Raw genomic sequence first — 19,745 nt, 5'->3', positions numbered from 1 at the left:
GGGCTTCTCCCAAGCCCATGTGACCCCTGAGGAACAGATCCTCAAATGACCTTAAGTGTAAAAATAAATTGATTTATTTGGGCCAACTCTATGGTCTTAAACACCCAAAAGGAAAGTATAACCAAAGAGTAAAGTCATCAGCATACTTCTTTAAGAGTTCAAGGGATTACACTTCCCAGACATTAAGCTTAAGTCCATATAAAAAGTTATTTACACAATTATTTCTCATTGATGATTTTCTTCCTAATCAGAAAGTGCTGCTTAGATGTGAGACTTCAAATCTTTGTCTGCAATACTGTAGTGCCCACCTGTAGTTAAGGGAGACAACCCACTATTGTTCTAAAATGATGGATAAATTTTTTTTCTCCCCCTATCTAGAAGCCTTTGAGAGAGAACCGACACTGATTCTAACCACTCCATCAGCTATTAAAATTCCTAAAAGCAAATCCATCACCCATCACTCTCCAGTCCAGCCTTGGCAGACAAAAGAAAAATGAGGAGGAAGCCAATAGAGGCCAATAGAGGGATGCTTTTGGAAGCCCTTGTCAAGAAATTCCAATGGACTCTCATATGAACATTTGAAAATTGCCCTATTCTGACTTTTTTCTAGTTCCCTGTCTGGAACTTGTAATGCTAATTGCTCTTGCCTTTACTTCTCCTTCACATCTCCTATTCACAATTCAAAGACATTATTTTCCTCCTCGAGATAGGAGTTATGCAATTTGGGAGTCTTTTAGATAGACCCGCTACTCCAATTGTCTCACCTGGGACCCTGTTCAGCATGGAAGAAGCCAGAGCAGTCTGCATCCTGATTCCCTATTGGCAATTTGGGTAACCTCTTCAGAGGATGGTGTGATAAGAATAAGAGGGAGGAATTCTCTAGGCAGTTAGGGTAAAAAGACCCCAAAGAAAAGTAGCCAGTTTCTTGGCTAAAACTCACAATGTCCTTGGGCCTCTTAGCAACCTACTCCATTTCAAAGGCCAAAAATGTCAAAAATATTTGGGAGTTTTTTTCTAATCCTTAAAAGATTTTAGGGTTATCTTTTCAGAGGGGGAATGTTAAAGTAGCCAAAAGCCCCATTTAAAAAAACAAATCAAAGAAGAAGAAAGAGTACATGAAGTTATCAGAAAAAAGTGATGGGGAAATACGGGAGGAGTTGGAGGGGAGGGAGTGGGCATGGATTTGATCAAAACACCTTATATGCACGTATGAAATTCTCAATAAATTATTTATCTTGAAAAAAGATAACCTACAGTTGCATATTAATGAGTAAATTAATATTACACTTTAATCATAACTTGTATCAGTACCAAAAGGAGTCTTATGGATGACAGAATTGTGTTTATCACATAGCTATTACTCTTGCTGCATTTGATGCAGTTATTATGACTTGGTTGAGACCTCAGAAAACCAAAAAATCAGGTATAACAAGGAGTCATAAAAATTGATAGATACACCCTTAGCTTGTACATTTATGTTTTATTACAACATACACACACACACACACACACACAATTTATTCACTAATCTTCTGGTATAAGGACAGTAGTATCCACTTTAGTATTGTTTCTAGTTGGTCTTAGGTTTATGAATAATAGCCAGTGAGTTTTTGTTCACAATATCTTACTTTAGTGACATTAGGTGAAAATTTACAGGTGCCTGTGGACCAGTCTGAGGGTGTGCTTTAAATTTACATAATTTCCTCCCGTATTTGAAGTTCTCTTGCTCAGTAACAGAAATTTTAGGAATTCACATTTATTAAGTCTTCATAGAATAAAACTACATTTAAAATTGCAATGCCTAGCACATCTGTCATAAGTGAATTTATGAACAAACCTAGCAGGCTGGTGTTAGACCCTGGAAAGAATCAGCGGGCCCAGCAGCTGGCTTCACCTTGTTCCACAGAAGCCTTGGCTGCTGAATGGGATGGTTAAATCATTAGTTTCTGGGGCTGTTAGTATCTGAGCCTTACTCCAAACGCAGGAAGGAGACTTCTCAGAACTTAACTCTGAAATCCTCACAGAGTGGATCTAAACAAAAATAAACTGGAAAGACAGAGACAGCTCCCGGGCTACCTGTCCAAATCATAGCTTGATAGAACATGTCTGAAGAAGGAAGGTAAGAAAATGCTGAAGAAGCAGATGGGAGGGAAGACAGACCCCGCAGAAGCAGGCCCAGACAGAATATCCTCAGCAGCCTGCGGAGTGGGACTTCCAAAGGTAAGTCTACTAGTGGCATTTAGGACTTTGGGGTTGTAAGGACATCCTCTGGTAAGATGTTACTTCATTAGACTAGCTTTCCTTCTTCCATTAGCATAACTTCTTTTGTTCTATTTTCATGCTCAGTAAAGTCCCTAGTATAAGCTCAGTCCTCAATATAAGCTTGCCTAATATTGAGACAACATGTGATCTTCTAGACTTTGATTCTTAGAGTCTTAGAAAAGTGATTGTCTTTGCTAAAAGACCAAAACAGCCAGATGTGGTGGCCCACGCCTTTAATCCCAGCACTTGGGAGGGCAGAGGCAGGTCAGTCTCTATTAGATCAAGGCCAGCCTGGTCTACATCATGAGTTCTAAGCCTGCTAGGGCTATAGGGAGGCCCTGTCTCAAAAAAGACCAAAACCAAAATCAAAACAAATGTTTATGATTTCAGATAAATTTCCCATAAAGTTTAAACACAGGTACTGATTATGTGAGCATTCTTGTCTCAAGTGTGTGTGTGTGTGTGTGTGTGTGTGTGTATAAGTGGGGTGGTGGGCATACACATGTGTGCATATGCATGTAGAGGCCAGAGGACAATCTCACATGTTGCTGTTGCTCCTCAGGCACTGTCCACCGTTTCTTCCTTCCTTCCTTTCTCTCTCTCTCTCTATCTTTCTTCCCTCCCTCCCTCCCTCCTTCCCCACGCTCTGTCTCTTTCTGCCTCTGCCTCCCCCGCACCCCACCTTCCATCCTGGAACTTGCTATACAGGCTAGGCTGTGTGTCCAGCCCCAGAGAACTGTCTGTCTCCACCTCTCCAGCTTTGGGATTACAAGGGTACACCTGATTTATTTTTTTACATGGGTTCTAGGGATCAACTCAGGTCTTCTGTTTGCAAGGCAAGCACTTCACACACTGAGCTATCTTCTCAGCCTTTATCTTAAATTTCTAATTATAACTTAGTAAAGTTGGCACCATGGCATCTTCCTCGGTCTTGTGTTTATCTTTGTTAGGGCAGTGGTAGCTCTGGTACATTACTATAAAATACATAAGTATTGGCACTTCAGTCTCAATGGAAGGAGGATCTATACCCCAGGGACTTGTCCTGCTTCTACGATTCCAGAATAAGCATGAGCTTCCCACTTAGCTGGCACAGCAATCATAACTTGGTCTTGTCATCTACCTCAGCAGCCATGGGCATTTAGCTAGAGTCAGTCAAGGTACTATATCCCCTTGTCCCAGAAAACAGTATGTTTTCTATGACAACCATGAAGCAAGCCCTGAGACATAATGGTGAGCTCCAAGGTCCAGCCCATCTCCATTCATTCTGCATCCTTTTTATTGAAAAATGACTAGGCCACTTTGACCAGTTCTCATCCTACCCATTTCATGGCAGTCTTTAAAAGGATCACAAACCAGTTGTAAGCATCATTTTACAGATGACAAAAACACAGAAATGTTCCATTTTACAAGTGATATACAACTGACTTGTGGCAAGGTTGGAATCAGAATCTAATTTCCCGATTCCCAGTTCTGAGTTCTTACATGTTTCCTGCAGGATGATCGACACACAGAACACAGAGCAGAAGAGGGAGGCAAAACAATGGGGTCATGGTAGGCTACTGACAATAAAAGAGGCTTTGGCAATAACCAAAACCCAGGAAATCAGAGAAGGGCAAACAGGCCCCCACCTAACTCAGATGCCAAGGAAGGTGAGGTAGTTGCAATTATGCTTTGGAATCCCAGTTGGCTTGAGGAGTGGATGGAGTGTCCAGGAGAGCTCTGAAAACAGAGAGCTGATCAGTGAGGATCAGGAGGGGAAATCAGGAACCCAGAGGCGCCACACAGAACACCTGACAAACAACTGAAAGCAGAGTCACCTATTTAAATTTTTTCTAGTGCATTTATCAATGGCAGAACTTCTTCCTATTTTAGGCTTGGATAATAGGAGGCCGTGTTCCTTCCTATTTTGGTCTGTGTGCCTAGAAACAGATGCATTCTGAATGAAGGTAGGTGAGTTGCATTCCAACCTGGGTAAAGATGTAAGGCTATCGGCTCTGAAAGTTACATAACCCCAGGAAACCAGAGAGCTTTAGGGGAGTCTTTTTCAAAAAAAAAATTTTTCATTATTTTATGTGTATGAGTGTTACCTGGCTGTTATGCAAATACACTCTTGTCATGCAGTGCTCACAGAGATCAGAAGAGGGCATCAGATCCCCTGGAACTGAGTTACATATGGTTGTTAGCCACCATGTGGGTGCTGGGACCCAACCCTGAGTCCTCTGCAAGAGCAGCCAGTGTTCTTAACTGCCGAGTCATCTCTCCAGCCCTAGGGGAGTCTTTTATTAGTAGTGACTAGAAAGTGAAAAAATAGCAACTAGAAGTTCATTGACTTTAATTCTAACTGGTCACATTTACATCAAATATAAATGCTAATTATTTTGGCATCAAGATTCTTCATTCCTCCTTCCCAACCTTGCATGTGGCTATTTCTCCACAGCTGCATATCACCCTCCACACCCTGTTCTACAGTTGCAGACAGATCCCTCAGGCAGCCTTTCTCTACAGCTTCAGTTAAGCCTAGCCCAATGGAAGGCTAAGAAAGAAGATTCAAAGATGGGGTGGAGGGAGAGCAAAGTTAGGACTGTGGGTTCACTGGCTCCTTCCTTGCCTGCCACTCACTGCCTTGCCCTGGGGCCTCAGTGCCTGTCACCTGCCTCTCCCACCACGCAGTGTTTTCTAGGTCCAAGGTCACCAACTCCATTTGCTTCTTCAGCCAGGGATGGGGAAAGCTCCCCACTATGTGGAGGAGGGGAAGGACACTTCACCCCTTCCTGTTTCTCTTAGCTTTCTCACACATTTATTAAACTATCTTCAATTGCCCTTCAGTGAGCAGCCTTGTCCTGGAGCACCCTGATGACGAGCATGGACCCTGCTTTTGATATTGGGATGTTTCACTGTTTAGCAGTCTGTATTCTCTGAGAGAATATTTCATTTTTTGTATGAAGCTTTTCCAACACAACAACATAAAATTCCAATTAAACACATGTTCAGCCCTACTGGACTCTAAAAGCAAGCATGGTAAATCATCCCCTAGTATACCATTCTTGAGCTGAAGTAAGAGTGGAGGCTGTCAAGGGAGGAAAAGGTTATTATAAACCCAGACTGTTAAATTATACTTTCATGACAGAACACAACTGTAATCCATATTGTTATTTTAAATTACACTATAAAAAGCAGTCATTTATTACCTTTCCAAAACAGAGTGATAATATATTACCAAATTATCGAGGGTCCTTTAATAAAGCTCTTGAATTTGATTTATAATGCATGATGTAGCTTATCCTTGAGAAAGATCTACTAAAAGGTATACTTAGTCTTAAACCTAGGGAAATAAAATCTCCCTCTCATCAGCTGCCAGAAAGCTTCCGCTTCGATGCTTGTTGATACTGGTGTCAGCAGGACATTAAAAGCTTCAAGCTTTTTATGTTTGATCAAATACAAACATTATGTTGAAGCAGGAGCATTAATTCAGAGTGAAGATTCCAAAACAGCTCTCCTTCCTTCCTCACCCCACCCCCAAAAGGTCACTCAAATCAGGAATTTGGTGGCAAAAGAGAGAGGAGCAGCACTTAGTAGCTGTTGGATATAAACTAAATTGCTGGAGAATCAAAGTTGAGATGAGCACTGAAATCAACTTTTCTGAACATGCCAATCATGTTTTCCTGGGGTTATATAACTGTGCTAGGGAGTAGGAAGGCGGCCTGGATGTTGTTCTCATCTTCTAATGAGAAATGGAGCACTGGAAGGGTCAGGAGTTTGCCCCAGACTCTCAGCTAACATTGAGGGATGCTCAGATTACTGTCAATCACATCACAATACTGTAGCCCTTTCCTGAAGAAAATCTGGCAATAAAAAATACAGAAGAGGAAGAACCTGATGTTAAAGAAAAAAATTAATTCCTCACACAATTTTAATTTTTTTTTGCTAATTTGAGTATGGGTCTTCTAAAAGAAAAATTTTATTATGCTGCCAGATTCACAAGAACATTCAAGAGAACAGACTGAATTTTCAGAAACAGACAGGAAAATGTCAGCAATGAAAACGGTGCTCCCAGGAGATGATTTTATACATACTAGCCCTAAACTATTTAGACTGCCATCCGGGAAGTTCCTATAAATGCTAACTCAATAATCTTTTACCTGGTTCTCAACCCCCTTAAATACACACAAACACCTGCCGACACACACATACACACACACATTGAGCTGTTGTTCCCTATAGGACACTGTGCAGATGCGGTCACCGCCAGCGGCAGCTGCTCCTCCATTCTCGTGGATTCCACGCCTTCGTTGTCACAGGCACCAAGGCTCCTCAGCTCGCCCTGGGCTGAGGCTGCTCTTCTGCTTGCCTGGTGCTGCCTCCTGTCATTGCTGCTTCTGCCAGGTCCCAGACCCCAGGGCTGGTGAGGAGACTGTGTCACTGGAGCCGCATTCAGACACAGGAGACCAGGTTCAGTGACACAGGTCTGCTTTATTGCAGGAAGGCACAAGCTTATATTGGGGTAGTGGTCCAATCACAGCACAGCAAGTAGGATACTTCATTAGCATAACAGGTTTAGTGTCCTATCACAGTATAGCAAGTAGGATACCTTATTAGCATCATCCTATTAGCATAACAGACTTAATGTCCTATCACAGAATAGAGGGTAGGATGCCTCATTAGCATACTGTGATTCAGATTACAGAGCCTGGAAACCACGTGACCCTGACAGTTGCTCAAGCCTGTCTCCCACATGCAGAAATGCCTAACATCATTATAACACTATGCAGACCTGTCAGATCCTAAAAGATTATTTGATAGATTTTTTTTTTTTTTCCTAACAAAATGATTGGGAAAATAAGATCCCTGCTTCTTCAAAATGAGAGAAGCTGGGATAATCCACTGATAGCACAGCAAAGGGTACAAGAACTGGGAAAGGGGGCAGATACAAGAGGGACCACTCTGGTTTGTTTGAAAATCACATATTAGGAAGTTAAGGAAACAGAAGTTGCTCTCTTCTTATTGCCCAAGTTCTTGTTGCCATAAACCTGTTAGCCAATGTTTGACACCACAGGAGTCAGACCAGAAAAAAAAATGAAATTTACTAAGACAGTATAACCAAATGTTATCCTTAGTGAATTTAAAATATAATTGAATTCTCTTCTTACAGAGAGAGTCCAAGAACAGACTTTTCCTATCATCAAAGAACCTACCCCCAATTCCACATCTCACAATTTGTGTTTTGTTTTGTTGATCTATCCCTAGCCCCAAGTCAAAGAAAACTTTTTTTTCTCAAATTGATGGTTTCTCGTTGTCAATACTCCACATGCCTTGAAATTTGGAGCACAAAACACTCAGCAATAAATACCTTCTCTCAATTTAAAGACTCTAACCAGGGACTAGAGAGATGGCTCAGCGGTTAAGAGCACTGGCTGCTCTTGCAAAGGATCCAGGTTTGATTCCCAGCACCCACATGACAGCTAAAAACTGTCCATAACTCCAGTTCCAGGGGAGCCTGACACCCTCTTCTGGCCTCTCTGGACACTGTATGACACAAGTGCACTTACATACATGTAGGCAATACACTCATACATAAAAATGAAAATAATTTATAAAAAATTTAAAGAGTCTAACCAGTTCTTGACATAGAAATTCATTTTTATTAAGTTCTAGAGTCTGTTGTAGTTGAGATCTGATATACTTTGGGCACCTACCATCTTTAAGTACTTTTCCTGACAGGAAGTTTATATCTCAAGCTCTTTTGTGGCTAGGAGCACATGTAACCTAAGATCAACCAAAAAGATACACGGGATAGCTCAGAAGCAAACAACACTGTCACAGGCTAAATAATGGTTCCCAGAGATATCATATGACTGATAAATTTGTATGGCAACATTTTGGCAGATGTGATGGGGACAATATACTGCAATTATCCAGGTGGACTCAAAGTGCCATCCCAGGTACCATCTAAGAAAAGGACAGAGGGACATTTGACACACACACAGGACAAAGCAATGTGAAGGCAGAATGAGGAGGGTTTGAGGATATGAGACTGGAAGATTCTGAAAATGTAGCTATAAGCAAAAGGAAGCCAGTGGCCACCAGAAGCTGGACAGAAAGGAAGAGATTCTCTCCTAGTATCCTGTGAAAGCCTTGATCTTAGCCTAGTGAAACCTGATTTGGGACTTTGGGCCTCCAGAACTGTGAGAGAACACATTGCTGCTGTTTTAAGCCACCATGCTTGTGGCAAGTTGTTACATACCAATAACTAATCCAACCCAAAGAAGTAAGCCTTGTCTAGAATCTGTCCAGGAATCTGTAAGAGTTGGGGGAGGAGGAGCACGCACAACTTTAGATTGAAAGGCTAAGATTGCAGAACTACTTTCTAGTTGACAGTGACTCACAGCCTCTGGAGTATGCTGGTATAATTTGTGCCTTCCTGTGCCAAGCAGTCTATGACACTCTCAACAAACCTGTGAGCTATCTAATATGTTTTGATAAATTACTTTTCTGCAAGTAGAGTGGGTTCTCTTTTCTGCAACTCAGAACTCTGGCCATATGATTCTGTTGGCAGATCATGTGCATTGCTTCTGCTCCCCCAACTCCCACCCCATGTTTGTCCATGAGAATTCTGGATAGTCTGAGATGTCTAAGTAACCACGAAGCAAAGCTGAAAAGGTGATATCAGAAGCACACAATTCAATTAAGATAAATTCATTATCATTGAATTTAACCAAAATACTGATGCACCAATTCAATCCCTGTCTGTGAAGTGACAAAATGGGTACTTTAAAACTTGTAGGCTATTATATGTGAATAATAAAAATATTATGCCTGGTAGCTGGGCATGGTGGTATATACCTATAATAACAACACTCAGAAAACAGAGACAGGAAGATCGATGCAAGTTCCAGGCCAGTCCGATCTACATGGGAAGCTCCAGGCCAGCTGGGTTTAGTTACATGGAAGCTGTTGCAGAAAAGAAAAAAGTGCCTAGTGTCTTGCCCTGTGTAAGATTATACCTGTCTTGGGCTTTGTTACTCCAAGCATGGCCCAGGGAACCTGCAGTACCACCCAAGAACTTGTTAGGAAGAATCTCAGACCATCACAAGAATGACTGAGTCAGAATCTGTGTTTCAACATGATGTCTCCTGTGATCCTGTGCATTCTGAAGGTTGAGAAGCTCTTTATAAAGGGCAAGGACTAGGACTTGGCAGGGGAAATGCCTTTGAGCTGTTACTTGGTTTGAACTTCAGAGAAAGACACTTCAGATGCAGAAACTATCTTGAGAGATGTGAAAGCTGGGAAGTAAAGACAACAAGGATCATGCAGTATTTTAATCCTACATATAGGATAAGTAAATGGAGGATAAATTGGAGATAAACTGTAAATGGTCAAATTGGAGTTTCTACATTAACCTGAGGCACTGAAGGTACAGGAAGGGGCAGGAGGGAGGGTGATATGACCAGACCTGTGCTTTAGGAAATGTCATCAAATGTGTCAAGTTGATTCAGGAAAGAACTAGAGGGAACATGTGGCAGTTGTTCAGAAAGGAACAAAGTAGTAACCGCAGGAGGAAAAGGAAGAGTGTGAGCTTCAGGGCAGGAACACGTAAACAGGACCTAGTATTATTTGTTTGGCTAAGGATGTAGCAGGTGGAGTAAACTGAAATTTTATGCTATGACTATCTAGGCAGGAAGAGAGAGAAAAGGTTAGCAAGATGAAAGTTAGCAAGTCTGAGTTTTGTTGATTTTGATGTCATCAAGGGATGTGTACTTAATAATATGAGATTAAACCATTCCCTGGGAGAGAAGGGGAACCTAGAAAAGGATTTGGAAGACGTGGGCACAAAGGTAATGACCGATACCTGAGAAACAAATGAATTTTCCAAAGGTAAGAGTGTGGGTGGAGAAAAACACACAGGCAAGAAAAGAATACAAGAGATACCTTCACTCAGGGAGGGAGAAAGAATGAAAAGGTACTGGCCAGAGATCTGAGGAGCAAACCAAGAACCTCAAACCACAGGACATTCTGGTGTCCCTAAGTGGAAAAGGATTTGATAGGATAGGGAGAGAGCTAGAGAAACAGCAGAGTGAGAGCTAGAAAGCCAAGCTCAAAAAACAGGAGGAAAAATGAATGAGCAGGCAGCTGTGAGTTTGGACAAGCTCAAGCAGGCCACAGGAGTGGTTACTGAGACTGTACTGCCTGAAGACCGTGCTTAGCAGGGCCAACACTAAAAGCCAGCCTGGGTTGTTGGCTTTTAGTGCTTTCTTCCATCTCTCTCCAGAAATTATTTCTGATCATCCCACGAGGGAGTCTCTGATTGATGGACAACATTTGGGGTCCAGTATTTTAGCAGGTACAGGAAGGGAGTGAAGAAAAAGATGCAGGGAGAGAAGGGAAGGGGAGAGGGAAGTTACAGCCTCCATCCATATCCCACAGGTTCTGCCTGCCTCAAACAGCTATAGGTTCAGAAGTTGAGAAATGTTTACTAAATTAAGGAGACAGGAAAGCCAACAGAAAAATCGGAAGTGTAAGCTTCACAGAGAAGAAAACAGTAGTGGTCACTGTGTCGACCACAATCTGGAGACCAAGGAGGATGCAGCAAAGGGTGGTTCACTCTCAGCAGTTGAAGTCATATGTCAACAGTCCACTGATAAGAAAGTGAAAGCTAGACCTCAAGAAAACAGCCTCTTGGATGACAACATGGGGGCTATATATAAACTATATTTAAAAACGCATGGAAAGAAGTGTCAGGGGTGGGCCACCCTGCCATGAGTTTTTGATCAGGGAAGTCCCTGAGGACCCTAAAATAATATGTTATTGCCATTGCTGTTGGTTGCCCACTAGAACTAGATGATAAGATCCTAGTGCTGAAAACACCACTCTTTGGTCACTAGATACAAAGAAATCAAGTTGGAACTGAGCTAGAAGCTTCCTTCCTACTGAACAGCCCTCAGAGTTGCCACAAGCTGCTATGCAGGCTGCTGGGGGAGAACTTTGTTTACACTCTTACCCAGCTGTGGATGGCAACTGCTATACTAGTGACTAGACAAGTAAGATGTGCCCACTGGTGCAATAGTGCCATGATTGCTATGGGGGTACACCACTTTCTGATTGGATTTGAGGCCCACTCCACGTCTAGTGCTGTAAACCTGGTCAAAAAGCCTATGGCTAGGGAGGTTATAGACCCTAATAAGGAAAACCACTGCTATTGTGTTGTTAACTGGGCATGGTGTGCTTGTCAGCTTTGCCTTCTAAATGTTTTTGTTTATGCCCATAGATTAGGGCTGCTGTCAGCTTTGGTCAGAAAGGCTTATTTTTGCAGTGGGCATCAGTTACTGTGAGACTCATAACTGATTAAAGTGCTGAGAATAAGTGATTATTGAATCGGGACATCTACATCACCCCCCTGAAAGGCTCAGGGAACATCATGGAGAAGGAAGCAGGAAGAATATTAGAGCCAGCAGAAGGAGTGGAATGTTATAGAATGCTTCCTTCCAGGTATGACATGGCATTTGCACTCTTGAACTTTCAGCAACTGTGAGTATCACCACCAGACTTGCATAAGATTGAGCATGTCAACATTCTATCTTGAAGAGAGGATCCAATTGTGAGACCTCGGTCCTCCCCAGAAGATATAAGTGCAATTAACAGTTGCTGGGGAAACAGCAAGTGATATTTTCTTCAGTGCTATGGCCACTGGTGAGGTGTCTATGCTCCTGTAAATATCTTTTACCAATGTTCCTTTAAGCAGACTTAATTAAACTCAGTGGGTCACCAAAAAAGAAAAGGCCTGACAATAGAATTGTGTCTTGGTTTCTTTGCTGTTTCTTTGAGAAAATATACTGAGCAGCTTAAGGGAGAAAGGGTTTGTTTGACTCACAGTTCCAGGTTGCAATCTACAATGGCAGGGACGTCACAGTGGCGGGAACATGAGAGAACTGGCCACATCACGTTCACAGTCAAGAGCAGAGAGCAATGGATGGTTACAGCTGGCTAGTGCTCAGCTTGCCCTCTCCATTTTATACAGTCTAGCACCCCTGCACAAGGAATGGGTCAGTCCACAACTAAAATGGGTCTTCCTACATCAATTAAATTATTCAAGACAGTCTCTCACAGACATTCTCAGAGGCTGGATGTTAAACAGCATCTCACAGGTATGCCTGGAGGCCTGGCTCCTAGGTATCAAATTGACAAAACCAAGCATCACAAAGGGGAGCTGATTGGGAAGAGGAAGATAATGATCAGGAGTGGGAGAGACATAAAAAAAAGATTATGAGAGGTAAATAAGATCAAAACACATTATATAACACGCATGAAAATGTCATGCAAAATAGTGAAACCTATTTTTTAATTAATATACGTTAATAAAAAAAACTTTCTTAAAGTGTAGAGATGAGGCTGGAGAAATGGCTCAGTGGTTAAAACACTGGCTGTTCTTGCAGATGACCCAGGTTCAAATCCCAGCACCCACATGGCAGCTAACAACCATCTGTAACTCCAGTTCCAGGAGATCTGACACCTTCGTCTGTCCTTCATGGGCATTGCACAATATGGGTGCACTTACATACATGCAGGTATAACACTGATACACATAAAATAAAAAATTCTACAAAGTTTTTTTTTTTTTTTAAAGTAAGCAATACTGGGGCTTAGAGAGATGGATGAGCAGTTAAGAACACTAGCTGCTCCTGCAGAGGACCTGGGTTCAGTTTCTAGCACCCACATGTTGGCTAACAACTATCTATAACTACAGTTCCAGGGGATCTAAGGCCCTCTTCTGACCTCCGCGGGCATTGCATGACACAGGTGCACTTACATACATGCAGGCAATACACTCATATACATAAAATTAAAAATAATAAATAAAAAAATTTAAGTGTGGCAATACATGCAAGGAAAGATCCACAAGAAAGACTTCTTTATGACCATGAACTTTTGAATATATTTCAGGCTAGTGTGCAGGAATCTACAAAGAAATTGGATGAAAATTCCACACAAAGGAATAAAACATGATCTTAGCCAATTCAGGCCAGGTGGCTAACAAAAAAAGAGGTATGGATGGAGGAGGTGGCTATAAAGGAAGAGGTCATGGGGACAAGTAAATCCTGGAGGAGTTCCTTGATTTAAGTTAATCAATGTGAAGTATTATCATAAGCAGGTATTTGCTGGAAATTGTGGCATCCACAGGCATAAATAAAAAGGTCTTCATTTCAGTGAACTGATGAGCTAGGGATCATTAGATTAGATGACTTTAATGTTCATTCAACCTTAAATGTGTTTTAACACTTTCATATTTTTAACTGCAAATATCAATACAAAGAAGCAAGAATTTAATAATACCAAACAAGATAAACATTGTTATGGGAGTTCAAGACAGAAAGCAAACTATTCTAGCTGCAAGGTTCCAAGGACAAAGTGGAATCCTGAGGGATAACGAGACATTATGGGCAATGAACGTGCACAGGATCACCAGTAAAAAAAGTTGATCCTCTCTCTCTCTCTCTCTCTCTCTCTCTCTCTCTCTCTCTCTCTGGATATTAGGATATACATTTCTCTGGACTAGGGATGTAATTCAGTGGTAGAGTGTTTGCCTACCATGCATAAGACCCTGAGTTCAATCCTGGAAGCCACAAAGGAAAAAAAAATGATGTTTATCATGTGAGGCTCTCTTTTCTTTGCAGTCTCTTCACCTATAAGACAGAACTATCACTCTGAGAGCTGAGTTTAAGAGCTGAGCAGTTCAGTGTTCACTAACCCTGCCACTTAAGTTTAGGGCACAGGGACACAGATTAGGTTTATCAGCTAAGCACACTTCCCTGAGTTCAACAGTGGTGGTCATTACACTAATTCAGTGGGATGGTTTTGCCTGTGTCATGTCGTCTGGCTAGGCTTACTCTCAATGTCTGACTCTCTAGTCTTCCAGAAATTCTACAAGCCCTCTGAAATCCTTCTAGTAAATTTCTTTACATTTTAAGCTAGCTAGATTTTCTTTCTGATGCTTGCATCCAAACATCCTGACTAATACCAATGTGATCATGGGAAGTTCATTAAAAGAACTCGGGAAATGATAGCCAAGCTTTTGTCAGGAAAACAAAAACTCTAGATATGTCAGGTAGAAGGGAATTTAACACAGGACCTAAGAAGATGACATCATCTCTGGAAAGTATAGATGAGCAAAGGTCAGGAAAGCCTCTACTAGAATTCAAGAAATTAAAGATATATTGGTTGCGGAATCCAGTTACCAGTCAATTGGGTGGGGTCTGTATTCTCCCCAGAAGGAAATCACAAGTAGATTAGAAGGTCTTTTAGTGTTGGCAATCCCAGACCCTTGAGTGCCCAAGGCATAGAGGCTAGGCTAGCAGACCCAGAGCTTTATGGTCCAGCCCAGGAGAGCTAGGGGCCTACCTACCCCATGTGCTGCTTCAGGCTTGAGAAACCAGAGACTATACCTCTAGATGCTCAAATTGGAAGCTTATTACTCCGGGTTTTAACTACTGGAGGCCTCAGTACTGGCCAGGTATTATAATCCTCAACTTCTAGCAGCAGTAAGCAGCAGCAGCAGCAGTGGTGCTACCTACTGTTAGAGCTCTTGAGCAGACCTTGAGTGTTCTTACCTTCAGCCCCTACAGCAGCTGGCAGTATAGCTCTTAGATTTAGGGTGTTGGAACCCTTAGCCCTTATGTCTTGGCGTCTCCCTGGAATTCTTACTGAACAAGACGCATGGTTTCTCATCTTCAGCTCTTCATAGCTTTTGTTTCTGCTGTCTCTGCTCCCTGCCCTGTCTTCTCCAGAGCTCTTTAACCACCCTCTAGATGCTGCCACTGCTGCAGCTACTGCTACCACTTCGCTGCTGCAAGGATTCCACTGCTGTTTCCTCTTCCTATTACTGCTCAGCTCACTCACTAATGATAAAAAAAAAAATCAAAAGACCACCAGAGAGAAGCCTTTTAATAGGCCTAATCTTGCAATAAAAGTATGGTAGAACAAAAGGTTGTCTCCCAGCTCAAAAAGAAAGCTGAACAGCTTGGCTATAAAGCCAGAAGAGAGCTGTGGCAAGAGGGCTTGCACCAATCACAGCATAGCCCTTCATGCAAATGAAGGACTGTGTTTGCACCAATCCTGGGCTACTGATGGAAGTGGTCCCCCTCTGGCAACTGAATGGTAAGCTGGGTCATCTAGACTTCACCATGGCTTGTCCTACTCAAAGTGCTGCTTTCCAAGATTGGTACAGGCTGTCTCAAGTGGTTGATTGCAAAATACCTTCAGCCATGTTCTTCATGGGTCTCTACAGCTCTGGAATGTCCTCACAGTGTCCAAAATAACCAGATTGTTACAAGGGTAGTTCACTCAGTTGCCAAAAAGAGACTGCTTGGCTGATATTTCCTATTCAAAGCTGCCAGGCATAAGGCAAAAGCCTGAAAAATAGCTCACTCTTTAAAAAAAAGGTTTTAATAATTCTTTGAGAATTTCATGCAATATATTTTGATAATATTTACTCCTCTCTCTTCCAAGATACACCGTCACTTACTTACCCATCCCAACTTCATGTCCCTTTTTAAAGTAACCCATTAAGTCCAATGTGTGCTATCTATATACTCCTGGGTGTGGGACCAACCACTAGAGTGTGGTCAACCTGTCAGGGACCACACTCTTGAAGAAAAGTGACTTTCCTTCCCCCAGAAGCCATCAAATGTCAATATTCCTCAGTTAGAGGTGGGGGCTCATAGATCCCTTTCTCCTCCATGCTGGAATGTGGACTGTCTTGGTTTTGTGCAGTTCTTGTGCAGCCATTATGAGTTCAAGAGTATAGTGGTCCTGTCATGTTCAGAAGGCACTGTTTTGCTCTAGTCCTCTCCAACCTCTGACTCATACAGTCTTTCTGATCCCTCTTGTGTGATGGTCCTGAGCCTTATGGGGGTGTGATAGAGATATCCCATTTGTAGCTGAGCATGCCACTGACACTTATTCTCTACACTTTGATAAGCTATGAGTTTCTGCACTAACCACTATCTACTGCACAAAGAAACTGATGAGGTTCATGAGCTACACTAATCTATGGGTAGAGGGATATGAATTTAGAGGTCAATTTTATATCCATTTAGTAGAATAATTATAGTAGATTGATCCCTGAGGCCTGTGAGATTGCAAATCATGGGTTCTTGGCCAAATTTACAGTACCAGACATGCATTTCCTCCCATAGTTTCAGCCTTAAATTCAATCAGAAAACAAATTGATTATTCCTATAGCATTTGTGCCTCTATTGCATCTATGGGCATATCTTGCCACACCTGTCATTATTGTAGTTCATATTGTTCACAGGTAGGTAAGACTGTTAATAACTTTTTACCCCAACAGCCTACATAGCACCTTCCAGTAAGTACCATGAAAGCTAGTCAAGTAGGATAATGCTTAGTCAATACCAGCTTGATTTCTCCACATCCTATGACCAAAATGTGTAGTATCTCCAGCAATAGTGTCTTACTATCAAGTTCTAGTGGGAAACCAAAAGCAATAGCAACAATGTGATTGTTTGGGGGATATATCTTACCAACAAATGGAGGCAAAATATCCCACACCAGGCACTGGGCTTTTTATTCAGCAACCTATGGCTTCTGGGAGGAACATATCCCCTGTATAGAACAACTGTAATCAAAATGTTTTCATATATATATGCTTGAGGTCAGCCTGGTCTACATATCAAATTCCAGACCTGCTGGAGCTATAGGGAAACCTCTTCTCAGAAAACACAAACAACAACAGCAAAAAAACATAAAAATAAAAACTAATAAAATAAATATTTTTTAAATGTTTAATATTTATTACAAGAATTCTTTTACCTTTGCTTAACCTTATAAATTTATTTAACCTTACAAATAACAACAATATGATTACTGTACTAAGTTTTTATCTGTGTGGACAGTGATAATGTCATAATGAATCCCAAATGAAATGGGGAAATATGCACTTTAGGAAGGTAAAATACATTTCATTCCTTTCTACATTTTTAAGAAATTAATTTTTATTAGTAGTCACGATGTGAATTGAAAGTTTATGCATGTAGTTAATAAATTAATGTACATACATGGGTAAAATATACATACATGCCTATAAACTGTATTGATGGGGTACATAGTAAACAAATTTGGAGGCCACTGATTCAAACCATGTGCCTGTGAGTAGTAGTCTGTCACAGTTTTTCTTGTCCATTCTGGGTTTTTCTTTGTGGCTGCCTTCATGCCTTTTTTCCTCCCCCTTTCCTGATATGCTAGTATCCCCAACTTCTTAATTGTTTGGACACTCCTGTAACTTTACAACCCATACTTAAATAGTGCTTCAATCTCTCTCTCCTCTTAGTTCTGAAAGGACTAGTGATCTTTTTCATGGATACCTCAAATTCATGCAATCTGCAAAAGAGCTAACCTCCCTTTAAATCTTCTCCTCATGAATCCCTTGTCAAAGCTGATGGTAGCAGCAATTGCCAGGTGCTTACTTCAATTCCCACTGTACACTTCCATGTATGGTGATGTTTTCCAATTGCTCCAGAATGTCACCTGCTCTTCCTCTCCACTGTTACCATTCTAATTTAGGTGCTGGCTGAAACAGAAAATATGTAATGTTAAAGGCCAATGGTTCCATCTACAATGTAAAATTTAAATGAAAAAATAATTCGCATCATTAGTTTATCATGCTAGAGTTACCAAGATCATCAAAATGGTCCAAAACAGAGACAGCTGCTGTTCGGAAATGTGTGCCAGAACCCAACATAATATTGTTTTAAACCTATAATTACCTGGGATGCTCAACTGATTTTTTTTTATCCTATAATTTGGTTTCTGGTGACTTAAGTATCTGACTGTTAGAGAAAATCCCATTACTGTTTGGCAAATGATTTCAGACTGGATTGATTAGCCATGAAATGAATGCAAGTGCTTTGCACAATTTAAATGTGCACTTAATAGTTTAAATATGAGATGACGTTAACATCTTTCCAAATAGTGCTGATATTTTAATGAGCAATTCACTAGCATCTCTCAGTCAGTACAGTCTTTACATGTTAACACTTCAGCCCATTTTTTTCCCTTCCATTTTGTATCTTGGCTGTACTTTTTAATTCTTCATTGTGACACTACTCAGTGACAAGTGACTAGAACAAATACAAATTAAACTACAAAGACTGAGAAGAGATTACTGACATATTCTCCTGCTCCAGGACCCACACCTAGTCTTCTTGGCTAGTTAGACACACACACACACACACACACACACACACACACACACCACTGTTCCCATTCCTCCTTGGGCCTCGGCCCCTTCTTATTCCACCAGCCTAAAACCCCCAGACTGGCCTCTAAGCCCGACCCGTCTCCTAAGCCAGACCCCATCTATTTCATCTAGCTCCCCCTACTCCCAGATTGTCCTGCTCCGGGACCCACACCTACTCTGCCTGGTTGGTTAGACACTCTATCCTGTCCTCATCTCAGCCTTGGGTCTAGGCCCACTGCTGTTCATCCTGCCTGAGACCTCTGGACTACTCTAACAAGTCTACCTCTCATCATTCATCAAAGAAGCTTCTTTTTGCAACATGAGGAGACTATTAGAGTTCCATAACTGGTCAAACACAGAAAATAAGTGTCTGTGAGATGCCCAGCCCTAAGTGACACATCAACCATGGAACCTCTGCACCCAAGGCTCACAGAACATAGGGGAGCAGAGGGTAGAGGAATATTAATGTATCTCTCAGCTCTCACCAGTGAAGCTTCCTCATGCAACAGAGGGTGATCAACACAGAAAGCCACAACTGGCCAAAATGTAGGGAATAAGAGACTGCAGAGTGCATGTCGCTGGATAGGACACCTATATTAAACCTCTGCCACCCAGGGCTCAGGGATCATTGCAGAAGAAGGGGCAGAAAAATTGTAAGAGCCAGAGGTGGTGGATGATCACAAGGAAACAGTTTTCCAGGCAGGTGGGAACTTGCTCATATGAACGTACAGCAATGGTGACAGCATCCACAGACCCCTGCAAACTCAAACCAGACAAAAACTAAGCTTAGAACTTGGAAAATGGGTAAGAAACACCAACCTTAGCTGAGGACTATTGGCAGCTGATCACTGCTGGGTAAGAGAAAATTGGTCTTTGTTAAAGGAGTGACGCTAGATAGACTGACCAAGCTCCAGTGGATAAATTCACACTGAGGGAAAATTAGATACACATATTTGACTGGATAGGCCTTAACATATATAACAGAATGCATAAAATTCAGTAGGAGGGGCTATGGGGTGGGTGCAGATAAGGGAGGGAGTCTAAACATGATCAAGATGTACTGAATAAAAAGCACAAAAATTCAATTAAAAATATACATTGAGAGAGAGAGAAGAAAGAAAAAGAAGGGGCTGTTAGAGCAAGGGTTTCATATGGAAAAATAACACTAGTGACTTTAAATTTGCCTCCTCCCATCCCCAGTGGTACACCAGTGTAGCATGAGGCTGCCGAAGGG

This window comes from Nannospalax galili, unplaced genomic scaffold (genome assembly GCF_000622305.1).
Source record: "Nannospalax galili isolate Female #2095 unplaced genomic scaffold, S.galili_v1.0 scaffold540, whole genome shotgun sequence".
NCBI lineage: Eukaryota > Metazoa > Chordata > Mammalia > Rodentia > Spalacidae > Nannospalax > Nannospalax galili.
Note: the sequence above shows the minus strand (reverse complement) of the source record.